Source organism: Epinephelus fuscoguttatus, linkage group LG7 (genome assembly GCF_011397635.1).
Source record: "Epinephelus fuscoguttatus linkage group LG7, E.fuscoguttatus.final_Chr_v1".
In the NCBI taxonomy this organism is placed as follows: Eukaryota; Metazoa; Chordata; class Actinopteri; order Perciformes; family Serranidae; genus Epinephelus; species Epinephelus fuscoguttatus.
The window spans coordinates 11539308-11555456 of NC_064758.1; positions in this window are offsets into that span (position 1 = coordinate 11539308).

Here is a 16149-nt window from a genome sequence, read left to right on the forward strand (position 1 = left end):
GTTCCCACTGTGAAGCATGGAGGAGGAGGTGTGATGGTGTGGGGGTGTTTTGCTGGTGACACTGTTGGGGATTTATTCAAAATTGAAGGCACACTGAACCAGCATGGCTACCACAGCATCCTGCAGCGACATGCCATCCCATCCGGTTTGCGTTTAGTTGGACGATCATTTATTTTTCAACAGGACAATGACCCCAAACACACCTCCAGGCTGTGTAAGGGCTATTTGACCAAGAAAGAGAGTGATGGAGTGCTGCGGCAGATGACCTGGCCTCCACAGTCACCGGACCTGAACCCAATCGAGATGGTTTGGGGTGAGCTGGGCCGCAGACTGAAGGCAAAGGGGCCAACAAGTGCTAAACACCTCTGGGAACTCCTTCAAGACTGTTGGAAAACCATTTCAGGTGACTACCTCTTGAAGCTCATGGAGAGAATGCCAAGAGTGTGCAAAGCAGTAATCAGAGCAAAGGGTGGCTATTTTGAAGAAACTAGAATATAAAACATGTTTTCAGTTATTTCACCTTTTTTTGTTAAGTACATAACTCCACATGTGTTGATTCATAGTTTTGATGCCTTCAGTGAGAATCTACAATGTAAATAGTCATGAAAATAAAGAAAACGCATTGAATGAGAAGGTGTGTCCAAACTTTTGGCCTGTACTGTATGTGTCGCATGCTACACATAGTAGCACACCATGTTGTTAATGAAACAACCTGAATGACTTTTGGTTTCACACGGGGTACCAACGGCGTGCTCCTGGCTGAAAGTTCATTTGGCTCCTGCACCCACCCGCCCTATGCGGACTTTCTCACTCTTTATACTAATGTAGTTGCCGGCAGCGTCAGAAACAGCCACCACATGGTGCAGATCATATTTCCGCTAAGCATGCCTCTGTGCATAGATGTCTGCTGCTGGCCACTGACCATGCAACAGTATTTAAAAAGTTGGGAGTGAGAACAGCCTGAAGAATCAGAACAGGAGTTTTGACAGGTGACTCATCAAGGTGACCATCCACCATCCCCTCCACAAAAGTAGGCATACTACATCACTATAGAAACCTTGATATGATACGTATGAAACGTGCAATGTGATGTATTCATGGTTTGAAGTGAACACACAATGCCAGCATTTTCTTCTTGCAACTGGGCTGTTGGATCTTTCAGAATGTCTTGTGATAGTCTTGCAGATGTAATTTTAAAACCTATAATAAAGTTTGGATGGTCCAGCATTTAGCATTTACGGAATATGCCTGTTTTTGTTGTTGCATCCTGGCTGTCACCTTCATTTGTGCTCCACGGTCAAAAAATAAAGGACAGACTATTTAAAAAACGTGACACATAGTCGATGAACAAGGATATATAAAGAGAAACTCAACGGTGAGCAAGTTTCTTCTATCATGGAGCTTTCTGCTACTGACATTTCAGTGGGAGCAATCTCATATTTATTATCACAAAATAAACCTCTGTATTAAACTGTAAAATTAATATTATAAAGTGCTGCTCCCTTCCCACTGAGAATGAAGGAAAGTGGGTTTTTTTTTCTTTTTTTTATTTAAGCATCAACTTTGTATTCCGGTGAAAATCAATACTGCAATAAAGCTTTTCCGCAGCAGGACATTGAATAGTTCGTACATCCAGGTTACCAATGCTACTAACATCGACTGAAAAACATATTTTGCCTGTTTGATTCTCATATCTGATTCTATAATGTAACTGTCACATCATCTCTGTTGTCAACAAGTGCAGATAAACACTGACAGCATGTCTGATCAAGAAAAATGTGTCAGAGTCTCTAATGAATGGCTCCTGTCTAAGACTGTTTGCCCCCCTGCAGTGGAGGACGTGCTATTCGGAATGCAGGGCAGGGTGCCTGTCTCGGATTAATCACAGCGACTGACTGGAGGAAATCAATGAGCTAAATGCTAACACTTTGGCCGGGACACAGACAGACAAACTGGGCTGTTAGCAGAGGCCAAAAGGTGACTCCTTCACTCAAGAGCTGTAGGCCAAAGAGAAAGACAGAGGGATCAGTGTGTGTGTTTCTGTACTGTTACTGGCACTGCTTGCTCTGGATATCGGCTTTACCATGACAACAGTCATGTAGAGATATTTTGTAAGGCGATATATGCCTAGCATACATATTGCATAGAAGAACTGATTGATGTCTGCCTCTCTCTTCTTCTCTCCTCCTCTCGCTTCTTTGTTTTCTTCATCTTGTCCAATTCTTGCCGTGGACAGACAGAGGATATTGGTGTTATGTTTGTCCCCTTGCCTGCTACCTTATACATGCACAAACTTATACACATCTCACACAAAAAGCTGTATTAGTCTATTTCTTCAGTTCCATCTCCAGCCCCTTTAACTGTCACATCTATATTGTTGTTCTTCCTCTCTCTGCCCTTTCATTTTTTTCCATTTAAATGTTCGCCATAGCATGACATATATAACGTTATGCTGCCTGTAGGATTTTGGTTGGATTTTTTTCTTACTGTGTGAATGTAGTCATTGAAACTCTCTTCAGTCCTCCCTCTTTTTATTCTCATTTGAATTCTATTCTGCTTCTCTGGCATGAGAGCCAAGAAGCCTGTGACACTGATGGAAGCTTGTAGCTAAGAGATAATATTACAAACTTATGTGTTGTTTCTCTCCCCCCTTTCTTCTCCCTGCGTCCCCTACCTTCCTCTTCCTCAGTCCAAACTAGACTAAACATATCTTAATTTCAACAAGTTTGCTAAACATCAGGGGAAAACAGGTTATTCGTCATTGCCCTCTGATACAAAAACCCATAAATGTAGTGCCCCTATCGACAGGAGCTTATCATTTATCAGTGTCCTCCAAACCTGTTGCAAAAATGATTTGTGTCCTGATCTGCCAGTGCTACAGACCAAATCACAAAGTTTGTTTACAGTAATTTCCGGGTAGAAAAGCCTTGCATCAAGTTCATAAAATGAAACAACACTGAGCAAACATGACCTTAATGATTTCATGTTTAGGTGCCTAAAAAAAGCCCACCTCAATATCAGTCTGTGTATGCTATATTTAGAGTCACCACTTTACCTTCCAGGCAGACACCTGAACTCCTGAAGCCATTATCTCAAAGCGACCGGAGTCAACTGATAAAAACAGTTATTTTACTTCGCAGAACATGGGAGTTGCTGGACTACCACTAGAGCTTAGATCGGGCCCCAAAAACCCAGCCCGACCCCACCCGAGCCCACGTATGCTCTGTCCGAGCCCGGCCCAGCCCGGCCCTTTAACTGTAATTATGAGCCTGGGCCCAGTTTAAATCCGACATTTTTTTCAAGGATACAATCGTGGGCATTGAAGGCTGACTCTCGTCTTTCTTTCCATGGCAAGCCTTCGTCATGTGCTGTCATATACCCGCATCGTGCTGCACTTGGTACACTCGGCGAAGCCGACACACACGTTGTCACCGTCGACAACTCACATGTGCGCGGCCAGTGGCGCCGTCAAGGGGGGGAACCACCCCCCCCATCACCTGCCCCCACCCTCAAGTGTGATAAGTAGTTGGTTCCATAGCCTAGGTCTATTAGCATTAGCCTGACCCGTCTGAGCCTGAGGATAGTGGAGGGAAATTAGGGTCCGGGTTGGGCTCGGGCAGAAAGTCTAAGCTCTAAAAACCACTGCCTCCGTCACTTAGTGTGAAAGGTTACGTGAAAATATTCCAAATATAGCATACACTTAAAATGATATCGATTTTTTTTGGTGGGGCTTTTAGGGTTGCTAAAATCCCCATCCACAGTAATACATTGCCTAGCTTCTGTGCCGGTAGATTTAGTTTATCAAGGTGTTCGCAAGGCTACATAGTTCAGAGGTTGGACCACCATGTTTAATGGCTAGAAATAACAACAGAAATAAACAAGTCTGCCATTGTCACAGATCTTCGCAGTAGAAATCAATTACCAGTGGTCTACCCAGAGGTTATTGTTGTTATTAATGCAACATCATGGTGATTCAGTGTGTCGTGAATGCTGTCCTATAGGTTACAGTTAAGTTTAGGGAAGGTTCATGACTGTGGTTAAAACGAGATTAATAGTCTACAGCCATGTCAATGGCTCTGTGAGGCTGTATTCAGGCACAGTGTTGCTTTAACATAGATACTCAGATTACCATCTTACAGCACATTAGCATGCAAACGTTTGCTAATTAGCACTAAACACAATGTACAGCTTGGGCTGATGGGTGTGTTTTACAGGTGGTATGACTCATGATTGCACTCAGTGAAAGGTCAGGGGATTAAAGTTATTACAATCTTCTGTCGACAATGAATATCGTTACTAAAGTTCTCATGCTGAGTTATTGCACTTAAAGTTAAATATGTCAACTGAAACACACAACATTACCATTCCAGAAGCCACACTGCTAGTCCAGTGTTTACTCTTCTTGTTCTAGCTCTCTTTTGGCCTCCACCAACCCCTGAGGGAAATATCTGGCTCTTTAGCTGCTTGATGCTTCACTTTTTTCTGTAGCTAGTTGAGAACTTTGTTTGCCTGTTGTTTAGTTCTGGGCAGGTAGCGTACATTTGGTTTGTTTCATCCATTGTTAAAGGTCCAGTGTGAAGAATTTAGAGGTGTATATATTGGCAGAAATGGTGTTTAATATTCATAACTAACATTTCATCAGTGTATATTCACCTGAAAATAAGATTCTTTGTGTTTTTTGTTACCTTAAAATGAGCCGTGTATGTAGACTACTTATGGAGCATGTCCTCTTCCACGGAGTCTGCCATGTTTTTCTACAGTAATCCTGGCACACAGGAGAAGTTTCATTTGGTTGCAATCTCCAACCCCACCCCTTAATGCCACTAAATCATACACACTACATATTTAATAAGAGAGATATTTATAATAGCAGCTTTAAGGTTAGGTCAGATTTGTCAAAGAAACCAATGGTGACTTTTATAAGGAAACAGGAAAGGTACCATGGTCCCCAATGTCAGATGCTTCATTTGACCACAATTAGTTCCAACCTTCTCCCAAAGAGGTTTAACGCCGCTCTAAAATCACTTTAGTTCTAACTCTGCTTCTGAGCATCACAAGTCATTATTTGAATAAGTCATGGGCAAACATTAATGGACATATCTTTTTGAATGAATGTCTGGAATGTACCGGGTCAGCTGTCAAACATCCGAGTGCGTATGAATCCATAATGTGACATAGTGCAGCAACAGCCCTGAATGAATGAGTGAGGACCAATTGAGTCAGACCCAAGTCAAGACCTCTACCAGCCAAGGCCAATGGTGCATTCACATGCTCCTTGTATGGTCGTTCTTCCAACAACGGTGTGTTCATGAACTTTAGGCTGTTATGTGGAAACAAAATGGATGCTACAATGATGTGTTGTAGTTTATTGCTCAGAGCACTTAAACGATATGTCGATAACAGAGAGCAGAGGAAATGGATCAGGTGAGCTGTGAAATATGATGAGGAACTCATTTTTCAGATTATTCCAACACCACTTAAATGCAGCACAAGGCCGCAGAGGTAACTGGGACATTTGCTTCTTGTAAGAACAGCAGATCATTGGTCAGTGACATTTCTGTGACATCCTATTGAGCTTACAGAGCATACCTTCATACAAGTGGGACACTGAACCAGTGCATTAAAATGAATATTTTTTATTAATGTAAATTCATACATGATGAGTGGTAATGCATTAAAGAGAAGTTTTGTGTGGTTGGCAGCACTAGCAGTTGAACGTGCATGTACTACAAGATAAAACAAAGCAGAGAAAAGGCAGAGACCAGCTGAGGGAGGGGAAAGACAGAAAGAGTGCTGGGTACAGCAGCAGGAGAAACCACAGAAACTGTCCCTTCCAGAAAAGCAGCAGCACTGGCTGTTCGTTCAAATGCCTAAAACTACTACTTCTACATGTATGTTTTACCTGACACAAACCTCGAGGTCATGGGAGACCTCAGTCTGTTTGAATTAGTGATGGGTGGACTGATTTGTTTCACATTATCTGTCACTTTGTTATAGTTAGGGTTGGCTACCACATCTTCCCATGTGACCGGTATCTATGTGACCAAATCACAACGCAGATTTTGGCGCCTCTTTTCAGTGCCAGATGTGTGATTGCGAGTGTGCAGTCGAATGAAAGAAGGAAAGAAAGGGTGTCTGCGTGTGCGTGTGTGTGGCTGTGGCGACTGGAGCAGAGAGTACACAGAGTATGAAGCAAGAACAGTTACGTCAGTAAATAAATGCTACAACTCCTCAAGACCCAAGTTAGGTTTACCTGTCTTGCTTGCCACCTACTGATTTAAGTGAAGGGTGTTGGCCCCTGATTTAGTGAGCAAAGTTAGCCTCCCATTGAAACCTCACTTAAGGTGGACTGCTAAGGTGGATCCACTACTTACTGTCATTGAAGTGACAACCTCAGCTGCTTCTAAACAGATGATAGAGAAATATCTGGCTGCTGAGTCTCTCCAAAGTAGAGGGATTAATAATTATTGATCCCAATTAAAAATTTATTTTTAGTTACTATTAGTACTGTAAAATTTATGTTAGACTACTGATTTTGGGTTAGCTTTTTTTTATTCTGTGAATTTGTTTTGTTTATTCATATTCATACATTTAAGTGTACTTTAAACTGTTAAGAGTTGATATATTGTTTAATCTCAAATTTGCCTTTGAAAAATAAAACGTCATTGTTTAATGTTTTTGATCACCATTTTGCTTCATTTTTTCATTGGTATTAGTATTGGTTAAGTCACAGTTTAGGTACCTTACCATTTTAAAAGTACTGTTTTAGCACCAGTGTTGCAAAGAACACAAATGATACCCAACCCTAATCTCGTATCTCTTCTCTAACTTTACCTGTATTTCCCTTTTGTACCGCTCCCTTCTTCTTATGTCAGCTGTTTCCTTCTTTTCTTCATTCATACTCTGCACTCTCTCTTTTGCCCTCTGTCAACAGCCCACTTTTTTCTTTCTCTCTTTCTCACCCTTTTTCCTATAAATGTAGCTCTATTTGTTGCTTTTTCTCTTATTTTGTTTCCATTCCCTCTTTTTATCTCTACCCTGCTTTACCTACAACCTCAGCCTCCTCCTGCACCTCTCTTTTTTATGTATCTCTCTCACCGACACACCCTCCTCCTCCTTCTACCTCTCCCTCCATCCCTCCATCTCTGGGTCTCACTAGTTGTTTGCGCCTCCTCGTGAGTGCTATTACAGCATCACTTTGCATTTAGATAACCATCGCCTCGCCACCCCAAATTGGTCTGGAGCAGGAGGAGGGGGATAAATAGGGGGAGGAGAGGACGGGAGGGAGGAGAAGGGGGGACAGGAGGAAGAGGAGGAGGCGATATTGAACTTCAAGCCGAATCCTTCCTGGAGAAATAATTGCAGATGTTGGAGCCCCTGCAGACGGTAACACACGGGGAAATTTTTGGGGAAATACAGACCAGCAGTTTCACCACTGGCAATTATGATCAGCAGCATTTTTCCATTACACTTTCATTTCGCCGCTCCCTCGCTGTGTCATCCACACACATTTATTTTGTCCCAGAATCCCTCCTATCCCCAGCCCCAGAGTTGCATTACTGAGTTGCGTTATAATATCATGACAACTTTTCAGAGCCAAGGAGCCATAACCGTGTGAGTCCTGAAACTTAGAAGAAAAAAAAGAATCTTCAAGCTGACCCGATAAGTGTTGTTGGTGAAGTGGAGCTCACATTTTGTGGGAGCATTCATGAGTGTCTTTTTTCAGTGATACAGACACAAAGTAGTGTTCTTACTGCTCGTTGTTTGAGCACACATTTTTATGGACACAACACAAACGCCAAAAGCGGCATACAGTATCAGTATGTGCAGCTACAGTTGCATTACCATCACTGAAATAATTCCTTCCAGTTGAAGTTTCCAAATGAGCTGTTTATCTGAACACTAAATCAAGTGATCTGATGAAGTTTGTGTTTACATGCACCACAGCGTGTAATTGGAATAAATGTTGAGAAAAATAGTTTTAGACTTTATTGGAGGCTCCCTGGTGTTGTTTACACTTGGTGAGCAAAAGAATAAGATGTGTTTCCACTCCAAAAGTAATATTTCAGTGCAAGCACTGTCACAATAGCTGCTGTTTCATCCTGAATGATAAAATGTCGGGAGCACTCTAAATGGACATTTTTATTCTGGTAAGGCAGCTTTTTCTCATATTAATGCTCTGAACAACAGCTCTTGATGATGCACCTCGCAGTCCCAGATCTGTTTTGTAAGGATTACACTATATAGCAACTTAAACATAAATGATAGTGTCATATAGACTTAATGTAAGTTCAGATGTTTGACTGATGACAGTATGAAGAAGAAAAACTCAGCAATGCATTAAAATGTGTTGGAATATAAATTGCATGAAGGAACAATGGAGCTTAAGTCCAGTGAACACATTAGCTGGAGGATATGATTGCTATGATAACACAGTGAAGTATAATGAAAGTCTCTTTGAAATGTGTATAAAAGCAGTGATGCTATTACTCCGCAAGCATCTGATAATTCAGCAAAAGGCGACTTTTCTGTGTGTGTGTGTGTGTGTGTGTGTGTGTGTGTGTGTGTGTGTGTGTGTGTGTGCTGTGAGAACCAGTGGCCATGTGATGGTCCGTATCTGCCTCATTTTTTGAATCCCTAATGGAGGACACACATTCACACACATACACGCACACTGTCCTTTTGTCGTTAGCCATCAGAATCAGGTCAGGCTAAAATGAAATGTAAATGCTGGCTGTTGAAACAAAGCTATGTGTGCATTTCTGTGTGTGCATATGTAGCAGGGGTGTCATAGTGGAGGGGCAGGGGGGCTTACATGTGTACATTTAAATACTGAGCTACAAGAAAAGTAGGTTACACGGCAGGACTGTTGCTCTAATGACACGTCCACATAGGTGGCAGTTCAGCCTTCATCCATCTCACAAGCATCTGACAGAATCAAGCAGTAACCCTCAGGGCAGAAAAGTAAGCCAATAAGTGCTAAAAACTGCAGTTCCTTTAATGGCCACTTGAGGTTGACTCCAAAAAACGAGTCAGTCCCCAAAGACCCCCATGTTAAAATGCCAACATGTTTACAGTCTGGTACAAACAATGGTTTTGGTCTCTATATCTAATTTCCCCGTTTATGACAACTGTACAGGGGATGAATTTTTGTACATCTCACCCATTCATATTTTATTAAAGTTTAAAATTATTCATAATTAAAGGCATGGCTGCTAGACATTACCACAGTCTACAAGTCAGATCCACCCCCAGCTCCAACCTTACCATTCAGATATGATCACTTCTTCCAAAATGTCATAGTGGAGGCTCCAGAACAGTAGTCCACAATGGATGTCATCACAGTGGCTACGTCCATTATTTTTATACAGGCTATGGACAGAATACATATGCTCCTATTTTAATCAATCCAGCTGTCTACACAGGCTGTGCAATGAATACCAAAGTGTATTTTTATGCTTCATTATATGCTTCATAAAATGCCTCTGTTTTATGCTTTTATCCAAAATTATTATGTTTTGGTCTCTCATGCTATAGATTCCTGTATAGACACAGTCTTAAAAGAATGACAGCATCAATTACAAATGGCCCAAAAGGTCATGTGATTACATTCAAGTGTGAAGCCTTCTAGCGGCCATTAGAGTTATGAACTCTTGTCTGTCGGGAGCAAAGGAGTAGAGAGGTCTGACGGCATTATACAGTAGATCTACAAAGTCTGCAGGGATTTGAAGCTGAAGTCGATGCATAGATTAACTAAATGTCGTACTTAAACACTTGAGACAGCTGTTCAGTTCCCATTCCCTAGTGACAACTGGTTTCTTCTAATCACATTCACTATCATTCTCTAACCCATTGTTTTTTTTAACCATAGTAACAAAGGTCCACTAACATTAACAGAATAGTAATTTTTGGTAAATCCCAAACCACAATGTTTTCCTCACCAAGCAGTCTGTATTAATCTAAACTGTGACTTTTTCCTTCCCCTGACCAAGGAGTGAAACTAGGCTGGTATGATCCTTTACTCCATACCTCCAAAAGACTCAGTGCCAGTAAGCAGTGTTGGCAAGAGGGAGCAGCAGCTGCCTGCCAAAACTCACATACAACTACCCATCACAATCACATTTCAAACAAAAAAGCCAAGTACGCCTGACCAGCACAAAACATTTTTGGTGTAGTAATAATAATAATAATAATGATAATAACATTTACTTTACTCGAGTATTTGAATCCTGTGCCACTTTCTACTTCTGCTCCATGACACAGTGATAACTTTAGTTACTTAACAAATTAAGATTTTGTGCACAAACCATATGAAAATAAATACGTGCAAATTAAGGGTTAGGGTTAACCCTTAGTCCACTGATTAGAAAATTTAATGGCAACTATTTTCATCATAAATTGGTAATTTTTCATGCAATAAAAGGTTTCAGGGTTCCAGCTTTTCCAATATGAAATTTGTCACTTTTCCTTTAAATACGTTGTATTATTTTATTTCTTAAAATGTATTTAAACTTTTCCACATTGAGTACTTTACTGTAATACTTAAATATATTTCTCTGATTGTACTTAAATACTCTTACCCAGAGCATTTACTAATAAAAGTATTCTGTATTTTGACAGTGTGGTATTATAGTCCTTTTACTGAACTAAAGGATCTGTCCTGCATCTCTCTCTGTCTCTCTTTATGTCTCATATGGATTACTGTAAATTTATTATGCTGATCTGTTCTGTACGACATCTATTGCACGTCTGTCCATCCTGGAAGAGGGATCCCTCCTCAGTTGCTCTTCCTGAGGTTTCTACCATTTTTTCCCTGTTAAAGGTTTTTTTGGGGGAGTTTTTCCTTATCCGCTGTGAGGGTCCTAAGGACAGAGGGATGTCGTATGCTGTAAAGCCCTGTGAGGCAAATTGTGATTTGTGATATTGGGCGTTATAAATAAAATTGATTGATTGATTGATCTGAATACCTCCTCCGCCACTGCTGCTGCAATGTCAAATGTTTGCCATTGCTGGGTCTTTGATTTTTCTTTAACACCAATATTGATACTCTGGAAAATTACATTTAGGTGTTTAAGTTATTCAACAGCAGTTTGGTGGCATCTCTCCAAATATTTGACATGTGCCAGAGTCTTTGCACACGGCACAACACCTGCCCTTATATAGTGTATATAGGAGGCGCAACAGAATAGGATGCTAACAGAATACTTATGATAAAGTGGGATTCATCCATCAGCATACCTGGGTAAGAGCAGATTTGGATGGTTGTGAACATTTAGAGCTGACTTTTCTTATTTTTTCTCTTAACAGAAAATTAAGAGAAAATGTGGAAACATTTAAGAGAATGTTGCTGCATGAGGTCCAATGAACGGAGAAGCTGTAATGCTGCAGACGGGCAGCATGTTTAGTCCGGCTCTGTTTCTTTACCATCCTGGAAACAATATGAACAAAAGCCAGTCACCTTGCTCTCTCCCTCTGTCTCTGGCTGTTATTCATTGGCACTCTTGCTTACACTTGTACAGTAGCATTAGCAGCCTCCCCTGCTGTTCATCACTGGCCGCGTTGTAATTACCGGCGCATCCAAAGGAGACAAAAGGAGGAAGCTCGAAAAGAAGTCTGGCCTTTGAGCCCTGTGCGTGTGTGTATGTGTGCTTACACCTGTGTGGCGTGTGTGGGTGTGCATCATGTGTGCGATAGGGATCAAGCAGAGACAAAACAAGTGAAAAGAAGCCTGGTCGTCCTTTGAGTTGCTGTAGTAAAAGAGTCCCCCACCACCCACTCTCCTTTCCTCTCCATTCCTCCTCCTTTCTCATTCTCCTTCTCTTCTCCCTCTCCTGCTGACATGCCTCTTTCCCCATCTACTCCTCTTCTCTTTCTCTCTGTAACTGCTGCCGCATTTTCTCTCCGAATTGAGTCTAACAATCACACAGATTACTGTGATATTGTCAGTGATCAAAACCAGAATCAGGAAGGTGAAACAAAACAAAACAAACTCTGACAAAAAAAAATAAAAGAAAGAAGGGAATTTACTTGATCTTGACAAACATGTGCAGAGACCTCGGCTCTTAAACACAAAAGTTAAGAAAATTAATTTGATTTGTGTCTAAATGCGAAGAAAAAAGGGATAAAAACACAGAGGGTTTTTTTTTGTTTTTTTTTTTAAAAAGCCTAATTAGCTTCTTTTTCAGGCGTCTCTCTGCGGAGATTTTAATTATGATTTGGCATCAGCTGGCGTTTATTGGATAAAATGGACGTTGTTGATCAAGGCTCTGTTGGAAGGTGGTAGAGATGGAGGGAGATACAAGCAAACCAGAAAATGAGGGAGAGAGAGAGAGAGAGAGAGAGATGGAGCTGATCAAACACATTTTCATTCACACCATGCTCTGCTACATGCTGACAAGCCACGCACTCCAAGACACATATCGGAAGCAGAACCTTTTTGCTTGCTGTAGAATTTGCACTTAAAAAGTCAAAAGCCACAACAGCTTTACAGAAATGTGTCTTTTGCTGCTTCCCATTGTCAGTTGATGTAATTAGTGAAGCCTATGAAAGCTTTTCCATTTGCAATTCCAAACACCGAATGTCTGTTCTTTGTTTCTTTCAAGAAGAATCATTTGATGCGCAGGAAGTGATGCGTCTTCTGTGTGTGATTTGTTGGAAATAAATATGAGATAAATAAATAGTGCTGTGTAATCTGCATCAGACTGGAATTAAAATTCAGCAGATACACTGGGGTTTATATACATGGGTGTCCTCCCTGATCAATCAGTAAATCAATATATATGTCGTTTTCTGTGAAGGCATATGAGAAAACAGTCTTCCCCACTAATTCAAGGTAACACAGCATGACTAAATGATATGAAAACAGTCATTTTGTGGGTGAAATATTCCTTTAATGGGGTTAAAATTTTATCTCAAATATAGCTATAAAAAAAGATAAAAACAGTTTATTGTTTTTGCATACCTTATCGCAAATTAATCTGAAAAAAAATGCATTTTTCTCCTTACTTTACACATTTTGCTTTATTGCACCACCCTTATTGTTTTTGTGCCAAGTTTCCTGAGTAAAAATAACTCTCTTTGAAAATGATGTCTGTTTGAAATTTTTGCAAACGACAGGTTTGTATTTAAAAGCCTCTGAGCTCTAGTTTTATAATCGCACACTACATGACGTCTAAATAAAGGTGTTCACGTCTAGTATTAAAGAAACATTCATGCAAACTTCTCCAAACACCTGAGCATGTTCCCTTATATGCAGCGTATTCCAGCCTTTAGCAGAGATAGTGACCTTGACTAAGCATTCAGTGCGCAAAGAGTGACACTGTGACACAATTTCAAAAGAAAATGCAAAGAAACACAGTAAATATAGAATTAAGTAAGTACAATTTTAAGATCAGCAATATGATTGTTGCATATAGTGAACTCACAGAGAAATACCACCTAACTGCAGTTACTCATCAGGTTTTTAGTTTGTAGTTTTTTAAAGATTATAATTTTTGCCTTTGTCAGACATGAAAGTGGGAGAGAGAGGGGATAACGTGCAGCAAAGGGTCATGAGCTGGTATCAAACCCATGGCTGCTGTGGCAAGGACACTGTCTTTGTACATGGGACACCTGCTCCACCCACTGAGCTACTGGGCACCTCATCAGATTTTTAGTTTCTTTCAGCTCATTTGAGCCCAAATGAGCTTAGTGAAAGTTCAGTCAGGACAACTATATGCTCTCATGTGTTCACAAATCTCTCTGCCTCACTGTCTAGCTTCTTCTACCGGCTGAGTATGGATGTCACCCGAAATGAATCTAACCACATTATGCCACAATCTCCCTGAGTGTATAATATTGTTGCAACATGCTCTCATCTCAACACGTAAAATATGGCCACTGGTCAGTGGACTTTAACGTCTACATGTGACATGCTAGATGCATACAGTCTTTTTCAAAATAAACTTACGTCAATAAAAAAACTCATATTTACATTTATTTCTTTGTGCAACAAAAGCACATGGTTAGGTTGAGATGAAAACATCATGGTTTGGCTCAACATTCACAAGGGAAGCAAACAGTTGCCTACTGGGTGAAAGTCCACAGTTTGTTGGACCCATCCACCTCCACTCCCTTGCACCCTACAGGGACTTTTGAGCTCCCCAATGACGCCGTCTAGTAGCGTTACAAACAGACACACCTTTGGCAGCAGAATGTTATGTGGTGCATCATGCCACCGTGAAAGGTTCCTTTTGGCGTCTGTGTCTGACGCCAAAATCACTGACAAAGCTGTGGTATTCGACGAGTTGAGAATGAGCTGATTGCTGCTGTCAAAATTTAAAACTGTCCTCCTCTCTGCTGCTGTTAGTTGTCATTTCAGGACTAACAGATGTGATCCCCCTTCACCTCCAGTCTTCATCACACCCCATCTTTAGCCATGTCTTTTCACTTCAACCACCAGTGTCTAGCATGGGATCTAATCACCAAAGACTTTTCACTGTTAATCTGTATTGAGCACCATGTAATAATGTATTGCTCACTCTAAATGAAGTCTCACCTGACTGACCTAGGCATTGATAAACCCACTGTATATGACCTGCCCAGAACCACACCACCAACAGCACTAAAAGTTAGCAACTAGCTGGTGAACATAGCGGAGCACTTAGCAGCTACAGAGCCAGAGATTTCCCTCAGGGGTTGGCGGAACGCATGTCATGAAGACAGAAAAACAGCTGCATATGTAAGAATAATAATACAATAATAATTATCTACTAATGCAGTTTTGAAACTGAAGTAGATTGCATTACTATTTATAAGGAGCTGTTTTGTCATTGGTATGCATTCTTGATGTTATTTTTCAAAGACGAACATAAAATTTTTACAAGGTCAGGTACTTAATGTTTACCTTACAGGTAAATACATAGATATGTATAACAGGAGTGCAGTGGCAATCCATTGCACCCTCGAAGCTATCACTTTTTTACATGGAGAATATGTCCTTTCTGTTCTGCTGTGTATCTACTATTTTCATGGTTCATAAAAAATGTTGGAGGTGAAAACTGATATTTTAAGCAACGTTAATTCAGTTTCACTTTCAGTTGTGTAATGGTAAATAAATACACAGTAGTGTACCCTCCAGTCAGTGATTACGATAAGGCAAACACAAACTGAGACATATCTCATGATTTTTCTCCATTTCCTTTTCCTTATTCTCATAACTCACACAAAATTAAACTGTGATTTACTGTAACCTAAAGAGGTGGTAAACTCTACGCGACCAATAAATCAGGCAATTTAATAACGCTCTGCTGAATCTGGCTTCTGCTTTTCAACAAGTCTCTAACAAGACGTTTGATATCACGCTGATTTTAATTGACAAAGATTCCAGCTGTACAAGCAGAACAGGGCAGATGCGGATGACTGAGAGGTTTTTAGGAGGAGAAATAAACTCCGAGACCGGCAGTGCCACAATGAGCCACGTAAGACCATGGATGTTAGCAGGAAAGGATGTTCACACAAACGCACACATGCACATACGCATGCACACGTACAGTAATCTGAGCAGCCGAGTATCATCTGTGTAACCACATCCTCTGCCTCAGTGTGGAGAGGAGGAACCTGACACCCCATCGCCCTGTATGAAAACTCCCAAGTCATCACTAATATGGGCAGGAATATCAACATTTAATATGCACAAGGGGACCGCAAAGGTCACAGCAGGGGCCCAGGATGAAGAAAAACGACACAAATTCTTGCAGATGAACGGAATAGCACTAACAAATGCAGCCAAAGCATGTGTGTTTATAATACATTTCTTTCCAAAGCTCACCATTTGTTCAAACAGTGTTTTTCTATCTTCAAGCCATTTCATAGTTTAGTTCTATATGCCATGAAAATTAACATACACATGGCGGTAATCCTTAAATTTTAACAACTTGTCTCCTCTTTTGTGTCAAAGTCACATTATCATCATTATAGCAGTTGCAGGCGAGTGACATTTTCAATAATCTCTTTGATAATTCAATTTGGGATGGTCTGACATCTGAACATTAAAAATAAGCCTTTCTCACAACAAATACTTTGACTCACCATAGTGGGAAAAGCAGAGCTGTTACTGATAACAATGGGTCTGTTCAATTTTGTTCTACAGTAGTTAGCCGTGACAGTGAG